The sequence below is a fragment of the Hyla sarda genome, chromosome 1 (assembly GCF_029499605.1).
Source record: "Hyla sarda isolate aHylSar1 chromosome 1, aHylSar1.hap1, whole genome shotgun sequence".
Taxonomy (NCBI): domain Eukaryota; kingdom Metazoa; phylum Chordata; class Amphibia; order Anura; family Hylidae; genus Hyla; species Hyla sarda.
Genome location: NC_079189.1, coordinates 404,242,097 through 404,261,497, shown reverse-complemented (window position 1 = coordinate 404,261,497; position 19,401 = coordinate 404,242,097).

Here is a 19,401-nt window from a genome sequence, read left to right as displayed (position 1 = left end):
GCTCTAGGTGGCTGCCTATTTTGCCTATAGGTGGAGGCGGCCCTGGACCTAGTCTTATATTTCTGAATGGAGAAGATATGTAGATTTATTCTGATTGTAAACTCGGAACTGAAGAAGCAAAATCATTATGATGATTATCGTCATTATTATTATAATTATGCTACTTTTGTTTACTGATTTGCGAGAACAGGTCAGTGTTTTGTGTAGACTTTTCAGCCAAAACCAGGAATGGATCTAAAACACAGAATAAGGTGCCAATCTTCCCATTATAGTTTTCTATGCAGCAGTTCCATTTATGGTTTTGGCTAAAAATACTATTTAAAATAAATAAAAATGTGTGTGAACCTAGCCTAAAAATGAATGGATAGAAATAAACAGATAGCTGTGATTTCTTTTGAAACAAAATAAAGCTTACCATCTCCATGATATAGAACAAGAATCCAAATTTAAGAACTAAACATCATCACATCCATGATCCCAATGTTGTCATCCAACCATAATAAACAAGTGCAAGAGACATTTCTATTATCTGGCAGCAAAAACAAAAAAAAGTATTTTATTACTATACTAATAATAATAACAAATAAAAAACATCTTTGTAAATATATCATCTGCTTTCAAATATACTGTCGGCATCTATGCTTACTTAATTGGTTGCAGAGCAATCCACGACGCTTTGAACACGAGCAAAATGATATTCTGTTGCATTTATATAAATGTAAATACCTCTGAGACTTCTTCATAATTCCCCAGATCTGCCTCTGGACTCTCTACAATTAAATAAAAATTCTAGAAAAACAACAACAATTATACTTTGTTTTAATGTGTATTGTAAGCATACATTAATTTGTCTATACTAGAAAATGATCAACTTCTTGTCAGACTTAGGGTCAGCAGTACTTTGGAAAATGAGCTATTAATGTACAGTATGTAATTCCAAACCAGGGTACTGTATTTTGGTAGACAGACGCTATCATCCATATACAGAAGATCCCAGTACTCACCAAGGATGATGTAAGAAACTGGTACTTATTCACATCTGGTCATAGAATGGATACAGACTGGACATGTTTCGGCACAGCAGGCCATACTCAACTATTATTCATATAATCTGGAAAGAATTTCTGTGATATCACTGTAATATCCTATTTGCCTTTATGTTATAAACTGATAATTATTCAGATTTATTGTCTATTTTGAAATCAGTTTTAGGGTAAAATTGATTATCTGGAAGCTTAAAGGGGTATTCTTTTACAATATCATGCACAGGCTGCAGGCATAAAAAAAAAAGCTCTACTTACCTCCTGCCACTCTTCTGATGTCTCCAGTATGACTGCCCGGCTAATGCGGAGATATCGGAGAAGAGGTAGAGAGATTTTTTGTAAAATGCCAGCAGACTAAGCATGATTTTGAAATAAAGTTGGATTACCCCATTAATATTGATGGCCTAATCCCCATTCTGGACCCTAATTTGTCGGAAATTAATATTTGCCATCAAAGGGGTATTTCCATTTGAAACATTTACAGCTATCGACCACTACAGGTGATCAAGAAGCCAAAAACAGCTGTGCCACACAGTTTGTGTAACCCCAATTGACATTATGGGAGTTGCTTAAACAGCACCAAAAGCTATGCTATTTGAATAATAATAAGTTATGGAGCAGCATTGCTTGGGATGCTATGTTGTTTACACAACTGCCATACAAGTCAATGGGAGTTACACGGAGTTAAAAGGGTATTCAGGTGGAAAACTTTTTTTTTATTTTTTATTAACTGGTGCCAAAATGTTAAACAGATTTGTAAATTACTTCTATTTAAAAATCTTAATTCTTCCAGTACTTATCAGCTACTGTATACTACAGAGGAAATTGTATAGTTCCTTTCTGCCTGACCACAGTGCTCTCTGCTGACACCTCTGTTTGTGTAAGGAACTGTCCAGAGTAGGAGAAGTTTGCTATGGGGATTTGCTCTTGCTGTGGACAGTTCCTGACATGGACATAGGTGTCAGCAGAGAGCACTGTGGTCAGGCAGCGAAAAAGAACTATACAACTTCTTCTGGAGCATACAGCAGCTGATAAGTACTGAAAAGGTTAACATTTTTAAATAGAAGTAATTTACAAATTTGTTTAACTTTTTGGCACAAAAAAAAATAGTTTTCCAACAGAGTTCCCCTTTAACCCCTTTGACTCAGGGTTCCTATATTCTCAGATGGGAATACTCCTTTGAATGAATTGTCCAATCAGGACATATTACAAATACTCTGGCAGACTTGATGCATCCATGTATTACATGGACTACAGGGGTGTTACTAGAATATGCTGCCCCCATAGCATATTTTTAAACCCCCCTCAATTCCCTCTTTCCATAGCATTTCATAGCTCAATGTAAAAATGACGGTGCAGCTGTCATACAAGTCACAGTAAAAAGTCCAACTCTAACTATCATTTGACAAGTGATCAGAGCATGCCTTTAGTTGCAGTTCTATAAGCACAGTAGAAGATAAAGTATGGGTGGCAATGGAGGCATCAAACAGGGATTTTTTTTTTTTTTTCATTTAAAGTGTACCTGTCATTAGCAAAACACTTTTTTATAAAATGTAGAAAACATTATATGTATATTTGTAATAAACATTGGTTAAAAAATGTATATTTTTTTTCCCTGCAGCTATTGCCTGCGTATCCAAATACAGGAAGTGTGGGCAGACAAGCAGGGCTCTGTGCACTGAGGACAAGCAGGGATCTGTGCACTGAGGACAAGCAGGGCTCTGTGCAATGAGGACAAGCAGGGCTCTGTACACTGAGGACAAGCTGGGCTCTGTGCACTGAGGACAAGCAGGGCTCTGTGCACTGAGGACAAGCTGGGCTCTGTGCACTGAGGACAAGCAGGGCTCTGTGCATTGAAGACAAGCAGGGCTCTGTGCTGTGAGGACAAGCAGGGCTCTGTGCTGTGAGGACAAGCAGGGCTCTGTGCTGTGAGGACAAGCAGGGCTCTGTGCAGTGAGGACAAGCAGGGATCTGTATATTGAAGACAAGCAGGGCTCTGTGCAGTGAGGACAAGCTGGGCTCTGTGCAGTGAGGACAAGCAGGACTCTGTGTAGTGAGGACAAGCAGGGCTCTGTGCACTGAGGACAAGCAAGGCTCTGTGCACTGAGGACAAGCAGGGCTCTGTGCACTGAGGACAAGCAGGGCTCTATGCACTGAGGACAAGCAGGGCTCTGTACACTGAGGACAAGCAGGACTCTGTGCAGTGAGGACAAGTAGGGCTCTGTGCTGTGAGGACAAGCAGGGCTCTGTGCTGTGAGGACAAGCAGGGCTTTGTGCTGTGAGGACAAGCAGGGCTCTGTGCAGTGAGGACAAGCAGGGATCTGTATATTGAAGACAAGCTGGGCTCTGTGCAGTGAGGACAAGCTGGGCTCTGTGCAGTGAGGACAAGCTGGGCTCTGTGCAGTGAGGACAAGCTGGGCTCTGTGCAGTGAGGACAAGCTGGGCTCTGTGCAGTGAGGACAAGCTGGGCTCTGTGCAGTGAGGACAAGCAGGGATCTGTATATTGAAGACAAGCTGGGCTCTGTGCAGTGAGGACAAGCTGGGCTCTGTGCAGTGAGGACAAGCAGGGCTCTGTGCAGTGAGGACAAGCAGGGCTCTGTACACTGAGGACAAGCAGGGCTCTGTGCACTGAGGACAAGCAGGGCTCTGTGCACTGAGGACAAGCAGGGCTCTGTACACTGAGGACAAGCAGGACTCTGTGCAGTGAGGACAAGTAGGGCCTTGTGTACTGAGGACAAGCAGGACTCTGTACAGTAAGGACAAGCAGGGCTCTGTACACTGAGGACAAGCAGGGTTCTCTGCAGTGAGGACAAGCAGGGCTCTGTACACTGAGGACAAGCAGGGTTCTGTGCAGTGAGGACAAGCAGGGCTCTGTACACTGAGTACAAGCAGGGCTCTGTACACTGAGGACAAGCAGGGTTCTGTTCAGTGAGGACAAGCAGGGCACTGTACACTGAGGACAAGCAGGGTTCTGTGCAGTGAGGACAAGCAGGGCTCTGTGCAGCGAAGCTCTGTGACATGATCTGACTCACACATCAGGTATGATTGACAAACCAAGAGCCTGAACAGAGCCCTGCTTGTCCTGTCCTCACTTCCTCTATTTGGTCTCCTCACAAAGAAACACAGGCAGTAGCTGAAGGGACAGCATTTTCCTCCCAAAAAATATAAAAAAAATGTAACCAATGTATATTAAAAATATACATATAATGATGTTATCTATATTATATAAAAAGTTTTTGCTCACAACAGGTACACTTTAATTTTACGTCACTATACTCTGTCTACCTCTATGTCTTTCAAGTCTGGCCCCCTTTGCACCCCTATGAAATTTTCTCCTTGGACAGACTCATCTCAAAGAACTGGGAATGTGCTGTGACTATGGGTTGTAGACATTTGTTTGTGTTTAGAATTGAATAAACTCTAAAAGTCAGTCACATGCAAACAAAAGAAACGGGAAACCCCTCCTGCTTAGCAAACAACTTGCCTCCTAGTAAAGACATATCTTGTCAAGACATCTAATCTGAGCTTTGAAGGTGAGCAGACCTAAGTACTACTGTTTGCCTAGCAGTTTTGCTTTGAATGGGGAGGTAGTATAGCACCTTTTGTAAGTAATAGTGAAGTAACCCAAGATGGGTCACTTTAGACAATCAAAAGCATGATAAGATTTCTCTGGAGATTGTACAGCTTGTTTTCACAGCTACAGCTAGTTACAGATGTAGCTGTGAAGACAGACTTAAATAGTAAATGGTGGCCCAACATAGTCTTAAATAGTAAATGGTGGTCCAGTATAGTCTTAAATGGTAAATGGTGGTCCAGTATAGTCTTAAATAGTCAATGGTAGCTCAACATAGTCTTAAATAGTAAATGGTGGTCCAGTATAGTCTTAAATAGTAAACGGTGGTCCAGTATAGTCTTAAATAGTAAATGGTGGTCCAGTATAGTCTGAAATAGTAAATGGTGGCCCAACATAGTCTTAAATAGTAAATGGTGGTCCAGTATAGTCTTAAATAGTAAATGGTGGTCCAGTATAGTCTTAAATAGTAAATGGTGGTCCAGTATAGTCTTAAATAGTAAATGGTGGTCCAGTATAGTCTTAAATAGTAAATGGTGGCCCAACATAGTCTTAAATAGTAAATGGTGGTCCAGTATAGTCTTAAATAGTAAATGGTGGTCCAGTATAGTCTTAAATAGTAAATGATGGTCCAGTATAGTCTTAAATATCAAATGGTGGTCCAATATAGTAGTGGTCCAATACAATGAGTACGTATTGCATTGATGTTAGTTATCCATGCTTCTGGCCCAATAAACCCACCATACCTCCTGCCACCACAGGGAATCATAATTAATTGCATGCCCATCTGAAGGGTTCAGGAATCTGTCCGATGAAAATAAAACAACCTATAACTCCTTCGGAACAGGGAGTGGTCGGGGGTGGTCGACAATCTGTAGAAAGGTATGTGATTGTCGACCCCTAACAAATTTATACATACCACTGCATTGCATTTTTAGAAATGACCACAGGTCGTCTTTAAAGGGGTACCCTGGTGGAAAACAGTCTTTATAAATCATCTGGTGCTAGAAAGTTAAACAGATTTTAAATTACTTCTGTTTAAAAATCTTAATCCTTCCAGTACTTATCAGCTGCTGTATGCTCCAAAGGAAGTTGTATAGTTCTTGTCTGTCTGATCACAGAGCTCTCTGCTGACACCTCTGTCCATGTCAGGAACTGTCCAGAGCAGGATAAGTTTGCTATGGGGATTTGCTCCTGCAAAGGCTAGCCCCTAAATACTTTTGTATTCCCAGATGGTGCTGAGCTGAGAGACATGTGGTTATGGCCAAGTCCAGGCCAGAACTAACTAGAACTGGTTTAGGTCTACCTTTTTTCCCAGGATAGGAGGGTTGGACGTGGGAATTGCTCCAGCAATTATTGGACAGGATCTGTTATGTGACTAAATCATCATTCAGCTTTACAATAATATGCAAGACTTGTGAGAAACATCAACCCTCTACACACTGGTTTCCTCAGTATATGCTCAAGTTAAAGTGTAGCTGTCGTCAACAAAAATTTTTTATATAATGTAGATAATACCATTATATGTACCGGGTGGGCCATTTATATGGATACACCTTAATAAAATGGAAATGGTTGGTGATATTAACTTCCTGTTTGTGGCACATTAGTATATGTGAGGGGGAAACTTTTCAAGATGGGTGGTGACCATGGTGGCCATTTTGAAGTCAGCCATTTTGAATCCAACTTTTGTTTTTTCAATAGGAAGAGGGTCATGTGACACATCAAACTTATTGGGAATTTCACAAGAAAAACAATTATGTGCTTGGTTTTAAATGTAACTTTATTCTTTCATGAGTTATTTACAAGTTTCTGACCACTTATAAAATGTGTTCAATGTGCTGCCCATTGTGTTGGATTGTCAATGCAACCCTCTTCTCCCACTCTTCACACACTGATAGCAACACCGCAGGAGAAATGCTAGCACAGGCTTCCAGTATCCGCAGTTTCAGGTGCTGCACATCTCGTATCTTCACAGCATAGACAATTGCCTTCAGATGACCCCAAAGATAAAAGTCTAAGGGGGTCAGATTGGGAGACCTTAGGGGCCATTCAACTGGCCCACGACGACCAATCCATTTTCCAGGAAACTGTTCATCTAGGAAAGCTCTGACCTGACACCCATAATGTGGTGGTGCACCGTCTTACTGGAAAAACTCAGGGAATGTGCCAGCTTCAGTGCATAAAGAGGGAAACACATCATCATGTAGCAGTTTCGCATATCCAGTGGCCTTGAGGTTTCCATTGATGAAGAATGGCCCCATTATCTTTGTACCCCATATACCACACCATACCATCATTTTTGTGTTCCAACAGTCTTGGAGGGATCTATCCAATGTGGGTTAGTGTCAGACCTATAGTGGTGGTTTTGTTTGTTAACTTCACCATTCACATAAAAGTTTGCCTCATCACTGAACAAAATCTTCTGCGTAAACTGAGGGTCCTGTTCCAATTTTTGTTTTGCCCATTCTGCGGCACCTGAAACTACGGATACTGGAAGCCTGTGCTAGCATTTCTCCTGCGGTGTTGCTATCAGTGTGTGAAGAGTGGCAGAAGAGGGTTGCATTGACAATCCAACACAATGGGCAGCACATTGAACACATTTTATAAATGGTCAGAAACTTGTAAATAACTCATGAAATAATAAAGTTACGTTAAAACCAAGCACATCATTGTTTTTCTTATGAAATTCCCAATAAGTTTGATGTGTCACATGACCCTATTCCTATTGAAAAAACAAAAGTTAGATTCAAAATGTCCGACTTCAAAATGGCCGCTATGGTCACCACCCATCTTGAAAAGTTTCCCCCCTCACATATACTAATGTGCCACAGACAGGAAGTTAATATCACCAACCATTCCCATTTTATTAAGGTGTATCCATATAATTGGCCCACCCTGTATATTTGTAATATACATTGGTTAAAAATTGTGTATATATTTGGGTGAAAAAATGCTGTCCCTGCAGCTATTGTCTGTGTGTCTCTAAGAGGAGTACAAAAACAGGAAGTGAGGGTAGGACAAGCAGGGATCTGTGCAGACTCCTGGCTTGTCAATCATCCTGATGTATGAGCCAGAGCATGTTATAGAGCCTCAGTGCACACTGTCCTGCTTTTTCTTAGTGCACAGAGCCCAGTTTGTCCACACTCACTTCCTGTATTTGGACTCCTCATAGAGACACACAGGCAATAGCTGCAGGGACAAAAATATATACATATTTTAACCAATGTATATTACAAATAAATATATATATATATATATATATATATATATATATATATAATGGTATTATCTACATTATATAAAAAGTTTTTGTTAACTACAGGTACACTTTAAGTATAATACAGAAAATACAAGTAAGACACTCCTCCCTACCGTGCATGCAGCACGAGGGGTATGTTCACATGGCACATTGTTTTCTCTGCAATACATGGAAGAAATTCTGAAGATAGCATCCGATTTCTGCAACATATTTTGACACTTTGGGCTGCAGTTTTAATTGATCGGGCTAATAAGCTTCAAGCACCTCTGACGCACATTCCTATGCATTACTCTAGGAATAAGTGGCAAGTCATTTATTCAGACATATTGACATTTTGGGTGATCAAAAAACTATGCACCATAATTCACAGTATGAACTTCAGGAAATGTATCCCATTAAGAGCGATAGAGGTGCATTTCACATGTTTTTCGGCATGTATTTTGGTCTATGTCTAATATGTTTGAGGGTCTTTGCTTACTTGATAGAATATAATGGGTAAAGTCACAGGCTGGTCACTGGGGCTTAAATTTATCAACACTGCCTTTAGCAGCAGGGCCTTCAACTCCCAAGGAGTCACTTTTACCAAGCACTTTAAAGGTGGCTGTTACGCCTAGCGCTCCGGGTCCCCGCTCCTCCCCGGAGCGCTTACGGCGTCTCTCTCTCCGCAGCGCCCCGGTCGGTCCCGCTGACCGGGAGCGCTGCACTGTCATGGCCGTCGGGGATGCGATTCGCACAGCGGGACGCGCCCGCTCGCGAATCGCATCCCAGGTCACTTACCCGTCCCGGTCCCCTGCTGTCATGTGCTGGCGCACGCGGCTCCGCTCTCTAGGGCGCGCGCGCGCCAGCTCCCTGAGACTTAAAGGGCCAGTGCACCAATGATTGGTGCCTGGCCCAATTAGCTTAATTGGCTTCCACCTGCTCCCAGACTATATCTGTTCTCTGTCCCTGCACTCCCCTGCCGGATCTTGTTGCCTTAGAGCCTAGTGAAAGCGTTACTGTGTTTGTCCATACTGTGTATTGACCTCCTGCTATTCCTTATTGACTACGATTCTTGCTGCCTGCCCCGACCTTCTGCTACGTCCGACCTTGCTTTGTCTACTCCCTTGTACCGCGCCTATCTTCAGCAGTCAGAGAGGTTGAGCCGTTGCTAGTGGATACGACCTGGTCACTACCGCCGCAGCAAGACCATCCCGCTTTGCGGCGGGCTCTGGTGAACACCAGTAGTGACTTAGAACCGGTCCACTAGCACGGTCCACGCCAATCCCTCTCTGGCACAGAGGATCCACCTCCTGCCAGCCGGCATCGTGACAGTGGCCATACACATGACAGAACTCTTGGTTAAAGGGGTTGGTCGTGAACTAAACCATGGAAAAGAATAGGAAGTATCCTTTATTCTTAAATGGGTACTCCGGTGGAAATATATATATATATATATTTTTTTATCAACTGGTACCAGAAAGTTAAACAGATTTGTAAATGACTTGATTGATTAAAAAAAAAAACTTTACCTTTTCAGTAGTTTTTAGCAGAGGAAATTCTTTTCTTTTTGAATTTCTTTTTTGTGTTGTCCACAGTGCTTTCTGCTGACACCTGATGCCCGTATCAGTAACTGTCCAGAGCAAGAGAAAATCCCCATAGCAAACCTATACTGCTGTGGACAGTTCCTGACACAGACAAAGATGTCAGCAGAGAGCACTGTGGACAAGACAAAAAAGAAATTCAAAAAGAAAAGAATTTCCTCTGTAGCATACAGCTGCTAAAAAGTACTGGAAGGGTAAAGATTTTTTAATAGAAGCCATTTACAAATCTGTTTAACTTTCTGGCACCATTTATATAAAAAAAAATGTTTTCCACTGGAGTACCCCTTTAACATACTGAGGGATATATAGAAAGCTTAGTGTGATTTTCAAGTCACTTTGTAAGAAAACGTGCAGAAGTGGCTCCTTATTCCAAATCTGTCCAGCACCAACCCAATCCAGTAACAGTGTGCTTATCACTTTTTCAGCTTCAAAAGAGAAAGATTTCTCCCCATACAAGGGTCGATGCTGGACATAATCCAAGATTTTTAACACTTTTTGCAAGTTAGTCACAGAAAATGGTTGCTTCACAAAACCCACCTTGGCAGGCCATACTAGAGAGGAATTGTAGGACTCCCAGTTTAGCTATAAAAGAAATAAAGGATTTTGAGGGCCTTCTTATGCAGAATTTGCATTAGGACATCCATGTATTGCATTTAATTGTGACAGAACAAGCTGTAATTTTTATTTGTACTATTAAGGGTTACATAAGACTTTTTAATCACTTTTTATACATTTTATAGAGGAAGGGAAGATGAAAAAAAAATTATTCTGTCATTGTTTTTGATTTTTTTATGACGGTTCACTGTGTTTTAAAAATTATGAGTTATCATTATTCTGCTGGTCGTTGGATTATGGCAATATCAACTTTATATAGTTTTTTTTATGTTTTTCTTCCTTTTCACAACAAAATCACTTAAAAAAAATAGTGTACTGCCATTTTCTGACAGCCATAACGTTTATATTTTTTAGGCAACAGAGTTGTGTGAGGGCTTATTTCTTGTGGGATAAGCGTACTTGGTAGCTTTTCGTGATACATGCTATCTTTTGATTATTTTTATTCAGCTTTTTTTGGAGACAAGGTTAGCAAAATTTGCAATTCAGGTATGTTTTTTGTGTCTTTTGTCACTTTGTTTACAATGTGGGATAAATAACATTATAGTTTTAAAGTAAAAATCATAAAAAAATGTGACAAAATTTAATATTAGGAAGTTGCATTTTTTTTTTTTACCATTTGTTTTAATTTTTTTTTGTCCCTTTAGGCTAGGGTCACATATGCTGCATATTTGCTGCTGCAAAATACAAAAAAAAAGTACAACTGTCTGTATTAGCTTCCATAGCTGCCAGACCCGATGAACATGGATGTGTATACATGTCCAGGTCAGATGCTCGTTCCGGCATCAGAACGAGTATACACGTCCAATGATCTCATGGGTACTGCCCAGTGTACCCACGAGATCGCGGCAGGGTCTCAGCTGTAACATACAGCCAGGACCTGCCCCTCTGCTTGGATGGAAGAAAACTTTGGCCTCGGCAGTTTAACCCTTACAGCCGCGGTCGGATACAACCGCGAGCTGTAAGTGGTTTGACAGAAGCGACTGTCTCTCTCCAGCAGCAACCCGCAAGGGATGTTGCTGCTTACCTGGGCAGCCCGTGGTCTTACAAAGGTCCTCAGGTCTGCCTCAGGTAAGTGCCAGAGGCATATCCTGATATGCTGCTTGCCAGTGTAAAACTGAATGGCAGCATATTACTACAATGCTTTAGAATAATAAGTATTCCAAACATAAAAAAAAAAAAAAAAAGTGTAAAAAAATATATAAAAAAAAATAAATTACTTAAAAATGAATAAAATAAAAAATGTATGAAATAAATAAATAAAAATAATAAAAAATATAAGCACAAAGGCCCTCATCTACTATTGCAAGCCCGACATGTTTTGTCGGGTTGTGCACCAGATTCTGGCACATTGCGGTCGAAATTTTTTTCTGCGCCAGAATTTGTGCCAGACATTTTGTCTGCACCAGAATTTGCGCCAGAATTGAAAAAACCAGACTAACTCTCCCTTTTGCTAAGACTGTGGTGGAGGAAAACCCCACAGATCAGAGCATGGGTAAAAAAAAAAAAGCTAAATGTAGGGAAAGTGGAAAATGTAGGGAAACCTTAGTAAATACCGTGGAAAATAAATTGTAGGGAATTAAAACCCACAAAGAAACCTACACTCCACTCTTAGTAAATCAGGGCTAAAGTGTAGGGTCACATGGAGAGCATCCGCAGCATATTTCAAGCTGTGGATGCGCCAAAGGCAGTCACAAGAATGACCTCCCTGCTGCAGCTGGGTAGCTCTCTGTGTTCGTTAAGTGACTATCACTATCATAATTTTTTTTTTTTGCGCCCAATGATAGATATATTCACCATGAGTGGGTGCTTGTTCCCACAACATGATGGATATATACATCAGGATCTTCAACTGGCACAGACAGCTGCATGTCACTGCTAGCTGACCAAGGACCGATCAGAGCGGTCCCTGGTTCAGCTTATACATATTTCCTTCTAAGACAAAAATCTTGCAGTCCAGATGGGGTCACTGGTTGGGGTGCGGTATCGTTCTGCCAGCTCTGATCCTTTACAGGCATGGAGTGGGGTCTATAATTCATAAAATTATGTCCTGAAAGCCAAAGGACATTCCTCTCATTCTGGGTCCTATCAGGCGGTCAGGGGAACAAATATGGCCTAAGACAACACCCCTGAGGAAGTTGCCGACAGGCAACGGAATGCGTGGGGTCCTAGGGGAGCACCTGCCTGGTCCTTCCTCCATCAGCCGTCCTCTCTCTCTCCCCCATTTTACCAGTATAGACTATTCAGGTTGTATCAAGGGCTATTTACTGTGGGGTTGAGTGTGTATTGATGTTATATTGTTCATACGACCACTGTGACAGGCTGTTTGCATATTTCTATAGGCAGGTGCCCTGGGTGGAGTCTCCCTTTCTAGGGCTCTCCCTCTGTTTATGCAGGTGGCTTATGTGGCCTTTTAATTGATTTTAACTGTACTGTCTGCTTTTTGTATTTAGGAATGTGCAATAAAGATAAGCTTTTTTTATAATCTAAAATTTGTGTGTGTGCACTGTATTACGTGTTTCTTTTTTCTTGGTGTAGTGTAAGTTGGGGTACTGTAAGTCCAGCCCTGGACAAACAGTGTAATACAATATGGGGAGCATAATCTCCATTTCAGAATCAATGTGCCAAAATCATGTTCCACAAATAAAGCATTTGGGGGGAAAAAGCAATTTTTGCATTTTTTCTACTGACTTAGTAATAAGGGCTCTATGTACTCACTACAAATTTCAATTTTCTACACTGACTTTGTAATAATTCCTGCTAAAATACCATAGTGTTACAATATTCACTATACCCCCTGGTGAATACCTTGAGGGGTCTAGTTTTTTAAATGAGGTCCTTTGGGGGGGGGGGGTCCGACTTTTCAACTGGACAGGTTTTGATAAATCTCCCCCATTGTCTTTACAGCATTTAACCAGTGGGTCTGTATGTGTACAATACATCACTAGTTGCTGCAGTCATATCATAGCTTACATCTTTATCTAAAATCCTAGTAATCCCTCAAAAGCCCACCATATACGTTCAAGTAGTAGTAACTGGAGATCAGAAATGTTTCTAGAACATCCTTCCCTAACAAGCCCCCACTCATCTCATCCCTTGAAATAAAGCTGTAAAAGAGAGCACAGATAAGAAGAGCAAAGAGCCTTCTTTTCTATTCTGTAGCGAAAACCAAATACAGACTGCAGGGGCGGACTGACAACACTCTGGGCTCCCGAACCAAATAAAGCAAGGGCCCCCTGTGAGGCTCCGCCCCTGGTCACACCTCTGCCACACCCATATTTCACCCAAATTCCTCCTCATGCCCCACCCCTACACACATAATAAAATAAAATTATATAAACACATATATTTAAAACACGTTAACGTAGGTAAGATAATTTTTCATGAACAATACCAGTATACAGGAAATATATACCACCACACAATGACTGGATAATACCACCATCATACTGTACTGAATAAAACCACTATACACAGTGCCCATATAGTGATAGATACCAGTTGTACACAGGATCTGTATGACATATAAGTGACTATATACAGGACCACAGCTCAAGGCCTGACCTAACAACCCCCCACCCCCCCTCCCCATGCCTGCTATCTTCCCCATTGTCTATAAAAAAAAAATGAAAAACACAGGACAAGAAAAACATAAGTCCTTTAGGAAGGAAAGAGGAATATTACTGAGACCAATATCACCAATAATACCAGTATACAAGTGAGAATAATACCCCCACACCATGACCACTACTATTACCACCACATAGCGACTGTATAAAAAAAAACCCAAAAGGAAACCATACAAAGCCCGCATACTGGTGACCCCCGGCTCTACACAAATGCCGCGGACTATGTAGGTATTTACACTGCAGTTACATCCACTGACTCACAGGAGGTATCTTCTTGAACTCATTCTCTTACCTTTTATTCTCTCTCTTGCTCAGACCGTCATGAAGTCTTCTTCCAACCATGTCTCATATTCACAGAATCTGCCAGACAACAAACATATTAGGCACCTCCCTTTTTCAGCACATTCCCCACCTGTTCCCTACCCTCACTGCCCTAAATAATTCCTCCCTTGGTGCCCTGCATAGCATAAAGGAATAAGTATGTGTGTTAGGGAAAAGGGTAGGGGGATTGGGCGGTGGTGGGTTGGTAATTTCCCCTCCCATATTAGGTAGCTGCCCCCAGTGGGTAGGTAGTGAATTTCCCCTATAAGATAGAAGCTCCCATTAGGTCGGTAATGCCCACAGTAGGTAGTTAGTAGGTTACACCCCCAGTAAGTAGGTACTAGATAATGACCCAGTAGGTAGGTTTTAGGTGATGCCCCCAAGTAGGTAGTATATAATGTCCCCAGGTAGGTCGTAGGTAATGCCCTGAACAGGTAGGCAGTAGGTAATGCCCCCAGTAGATGATATCCGAGGTAGGTAATGCCCCCAGTTGATAGTACCCCTCAGGTAGTTAGAGCCACCAATAGGTAATGATCCCAGTAGATAGTGCCACCCAGGAAGGTAATGCCCCTAGTAGGTAGTTCCCTCAGTAGTTAGTGCCCCCAGTAGATAGTGCCCCCAGGTAGGTCATGCCTCCAGTAAGTAGCTCTCTCAGGCAGGTATTGCCCCAGATAAGTAATGATCCCAGTAGATAGTACTCCCAGTGGATAGTGGCTACCGCTGGCAGCCCCTTTGCTGATTTTAGAGGGTCCGCAGCCCATCCTAGTCTCTAAGAGAGGAATGTTAAGAGGGAAGGAAAAGGTAGATAGATAGATAGATAGTTATGAGATAGATAGAAAGATATTCACAAGATATCAACAGAGCAGCACATCCAAAAAGATAAGTAAGTAAGAGCGGTGCCAGCAGCAATATAGCCCGGTCCAGGCAGTCACACATCCAAAGTAGTCATTCGCAGCACTCCAGGAGTAGGTGCAAAATAAAAGTGCTTTATTCCATACTAATACAGAGCAACGTTTCAGCTGCCATGCAGCCTTTCTCAAGGCTTGAGATAGGCTGCATGGCAGCTGAAACGTTGCTCTGTATTAGTATGGAATAAAGCACCTTTATTTTGCCCCTACTCCTGGAGTGCTGCGGATGACTACTTTAGATAGAAAGATAGATAGATTTTAGATAGATAGATAGATAGATAGATAGATATGAGATATATATATATCTATTTTATATCTATCTATCTCATATATATCTATGAGATAGATAGATAGATAGATAGATAGATAGATATGAGATAGATAGATAGATAGATTGATAAGATAAGATAGATAGATAGATAGATAAAAAAAATAGAAACAATGGAGCAGCTCAACCAAATTGTGTAGAGCAGTGGGTGCCAGCCGAAAAAACACCCCAGGTGAAGGAATGTACAAAAATCCACACCAAAATAGAAATGCTTTGGCACTCCAAAAAGTATAGTGAAAAAAGAGTTTATTGACCTGACATCGGAAGCGACGTTTCAGCTGCCCGATTGCAGCCTTTCTCAAGCTCTGTCTCTCTATCTATCTATCTACACCAAAATAGAAAAAAAGAGCAGCACACCGGAATGGCAAAAATAGATGGTGCGTGCAGGCCAGTCGTAGGGGCCCCGGTCTTGGGTCCAACAAGGTAGATAGTAAAAAAGGTTGACTGCAGCACACCAGCATATCCAATAAAAAGTTGTAGCTTTATTCCATAGATACAATGGGGGAGATTTATCAAAGTTGTCTATGTCCCGCATCAATTTAGACCAAACTACAGAGTGCTAGGCTGGTCTATTGTGCGCCTAATTGATCAAATGGCGCACGGCTCTTGATAAATTCTGTGCATGGACTTTGGGATCTATTCTTTAGTCTATATTTAAACCTGCTCCAACATGGTCTGACATTTCGCCGTACTTTCAGCCAATGCGACTTGTCGCTGAAAAGTCGCTTTTGATAAATTTAGCACTAATGCCTTTCCATCTAAAATAGACTAGCATGCATCACGTTCTAAAAATCCTCTAGAGCAAAAGTCACAGAAAAGTCGCACATATTTAGACTGCGACTTTCTGTGCCACAAATTTAGACAGGAAAAACCAGTCTAAATCCTTTGATAAATATCCCCCAATGACTACGTTTCTGTGGTCTCACACCTCCAATGGTTGACAATGGTGGTGTGAGACCACAGACACATAATCGTTGTATCTATGGAATAAAGCTACAACTTTTTATTGAATACGCTGGTGTGCTGCAGTCAACCTTTTTACTATCTAGATAGACAGTTAATTAGATAGATATGAGATAGATAGATTTAAAAAAATGCAGAAGAGCAGCGCAACTTTCCAAGTGAAAATGTAAAACAGTGCACGCTGGTTGTAAACCTTGGTAAGGCTAGGATTCCACTGAGGTTTTTTCCAACCAGCAAAAATGCCAGGAAAAACTGCCAGGTGTTTTTCTGGTGTTTTTCCCGGTGTGTGGGAACAGACAGTTTTGTCCCCTGTGGTAATTTTGCCTGGTCCGCGTAGCTCTGCCCCTAGTGATGACATCATTAGGGGGGCAAAGTTACAGACGGAAGCCAGACTGGCAAGGGTGTGAGGCTCTGTTCACATTGTCTGTTTTGTATAATGTGAACAAACCCTTCTGGCAGTGTCCTCCCAGACAGGGAGACTCTAGCTGTTGCTAAACTACAACTCTCAGCATACCCAGACAGCCAATGGCTGTCTGGGCATGCAGGGAGTTGTAGTTTTGCACCACTATGAGGTTCCCTGTGTGGGAAGATATTGGATTATGGGTGCTCCCAGTGGATAGGGCCAAAAATGTCCTAACCAATTTTTTGTGTTTCTTTTTTCTTCTCATTTTAGATCTGTGTATGCAGAGGATTATGGCAGATTCGATGGATTACGGCAGATGAACTGGATTTTTTTTTCTTTTAATAAAATTGTTAACGAGGGCTGTGGGGGAATGTTTTTAAATAAAATAATTTTTCCAATGTGTAGTGGGTTTTTTTTTTTACTGAATTTTTAGCCTTAGTAGTGGAGGCTGTCTTATTGATGGAATATGGACTTCTATGGGAGGAAAACTCCAAGATTTTCCCAATAACAATGCCAAACTAGGATTTTGAGGACATTTTTGAAAACCAGCCTCTGAGCCCAAAATAGATGAAAAAACGCCCATAGGATTAGAAAAAATGCCAAACTGAAAAACGCCAAGTAGATCTGGCATTTTGCAGTTTACTATTGACTTGCAGCTAACATCTGGCATTTTTGTGCTGAATAAAAGCTACACCTTTGCCTAAGGAAGTGCTGCTGTTTTGCTTTGTGGATATTGTGTATGCTGTTGACATACAGTTGGCTCTTAATGCTGGCACTCCGCCTTCCTCTTCCTACACTGGTGCTGCCGCTTTCTTTACCTAGATAGATATGAGATAGGTAGATAGATTGATATGAGATAGATAGATTGATATGAGATAGATAGGAGAGAGAGATAGATAGATAGATAGATAGATACTACAAAGACCTAGATAGATAGATAGATAGATAGATAGATAGATAGATAAAGCAAATATGATGCAGCACTCCACAGATGGCAAAGGTGGTTTTATTCCATCATGTGCATAGACAACGTTTCACCAGTCTCACACTGGCTTTTTCAAGACTTGAAAAAGCCAGTGTGAGACTGGTGAAACGTTGTCTATGCACATGATGGAATAAAACCACCTTCTTTGCTATCTGTGGAGTGCTGCATCATATTTGCTTTATCTGGATTAAGGAACCAAAGGACCCAGGTTCCAGATATGCGGGCACCCCGAATTTCTTTTCTACTCTGGATATTGGTAGTGCCGTTTTTATTTGCATTAAATAGATAGATAGATAGATAGATAGATATGAGATAGATAGATATATAGGAGATAGATAGATAAGAAGTAGATAGATAGATAGATATATATGAGATAGATATATGATAGATAGAAAGATAGATAGGAGATAGAAAGATAGATAGGAGATAGATATGAGATAGATAGATAGATAAAGCAAATATGATGCAGCACTCCACACGTAGCAAAGAAGTTGGTTTTTATTCCATCATGTGCATAGACAACGTTTCACCAGTCTCACACTGGCTTTTTCAAGTGAATAATAGTGATACAGGTGGGTATTTATAGACCGCCCACTGGGTCATGTGACACAATCAATGCATGATTTACATATGTAAACAGAGACGATCATGGTACATCGTTGAATAAATAATGCAAAAACATAGTGCTAAATTCATATATAAACATACAGTAATCATCAGTTATATAAACATATACGTTATACTTAAAAATGCAGATAGTGCAGTGACTGTGATCCATAATTACGTGTATAGCCGTGAATGCCTTCCGGGGTCCCGCCACAAGGTTTCCTGATCCCAGGCGCAAAAGCGCCGAGTGTGTAGTGTGCATCAAAGCAGAAGAGAAGTACTTCCAGGTCGGGAGAGCGCGTCCTCGTATCCATAGAAACCCGACTCCGGACTGCACCGTAACTGGCGCATGCTCAGAAGAGTCCTTCTGTGTATTGGTACAAGATGTTCATGTGCATGGTAAAGCAGAGTCCATATAAGATAAATGTAATATTGATATATATGCACAAGAAAAGTATCACACCTGGGGACAGCACAATGAGTTACAGTGAGGAACTGAGATAAGTAGAATAAGTAGTCTGTTGCAATCGCCGGTCTTAGATAGATAGATAGATAGATAGATAGATAGATAGATATGAGAAAGATAGATAGATAGATATGAGATAGATAGATATGAGATAGATAGATAGATAGATATGAGATAGATAGATAGATATGAGATAGATAGATAGATATGAGATAGATAGACAGATAGATAGATAGATATGAGATAGATAAATATATATGAGATAGATAGATGATAGATAGATGTTTCCCAACCAGGGTGCCTCCAGCTGTTGTAAAACTACAACTCCCAGCATGCCTTTGGCTGTCCAGGCATGCTGGGAGTTGTAGTTTTGCAACAGCTGGATGCACCCTGGTTGGGAAACACTGCGAAAATTGGCCATTTACCTCCCTCTGACCCCCAAACAGCAATTTGTCCCCTCCCTCTTTTACTCTCTGAAAGTTACCTGCTATGAGTTGCCTCAGTGGTGGGCAGGGGAAGTTCCTGTTCCCCTTCAGCATGGGCGGGTGTTGTAGTCTGTGGTGGAACAGAAAGCAAAGCACCTGCCTTCTCCACCAATAAGGCTGCAGCCTGCTTGCAAAAGAGTGTGGGTGGAGGAGCGTCCCTCTCTGCTCTGCCCTCACATTAAAGGGCCAGAGGCTAAGTATTTTGAATAAGAAAACGGTGGTGCAGAGGCAGCCCCTTC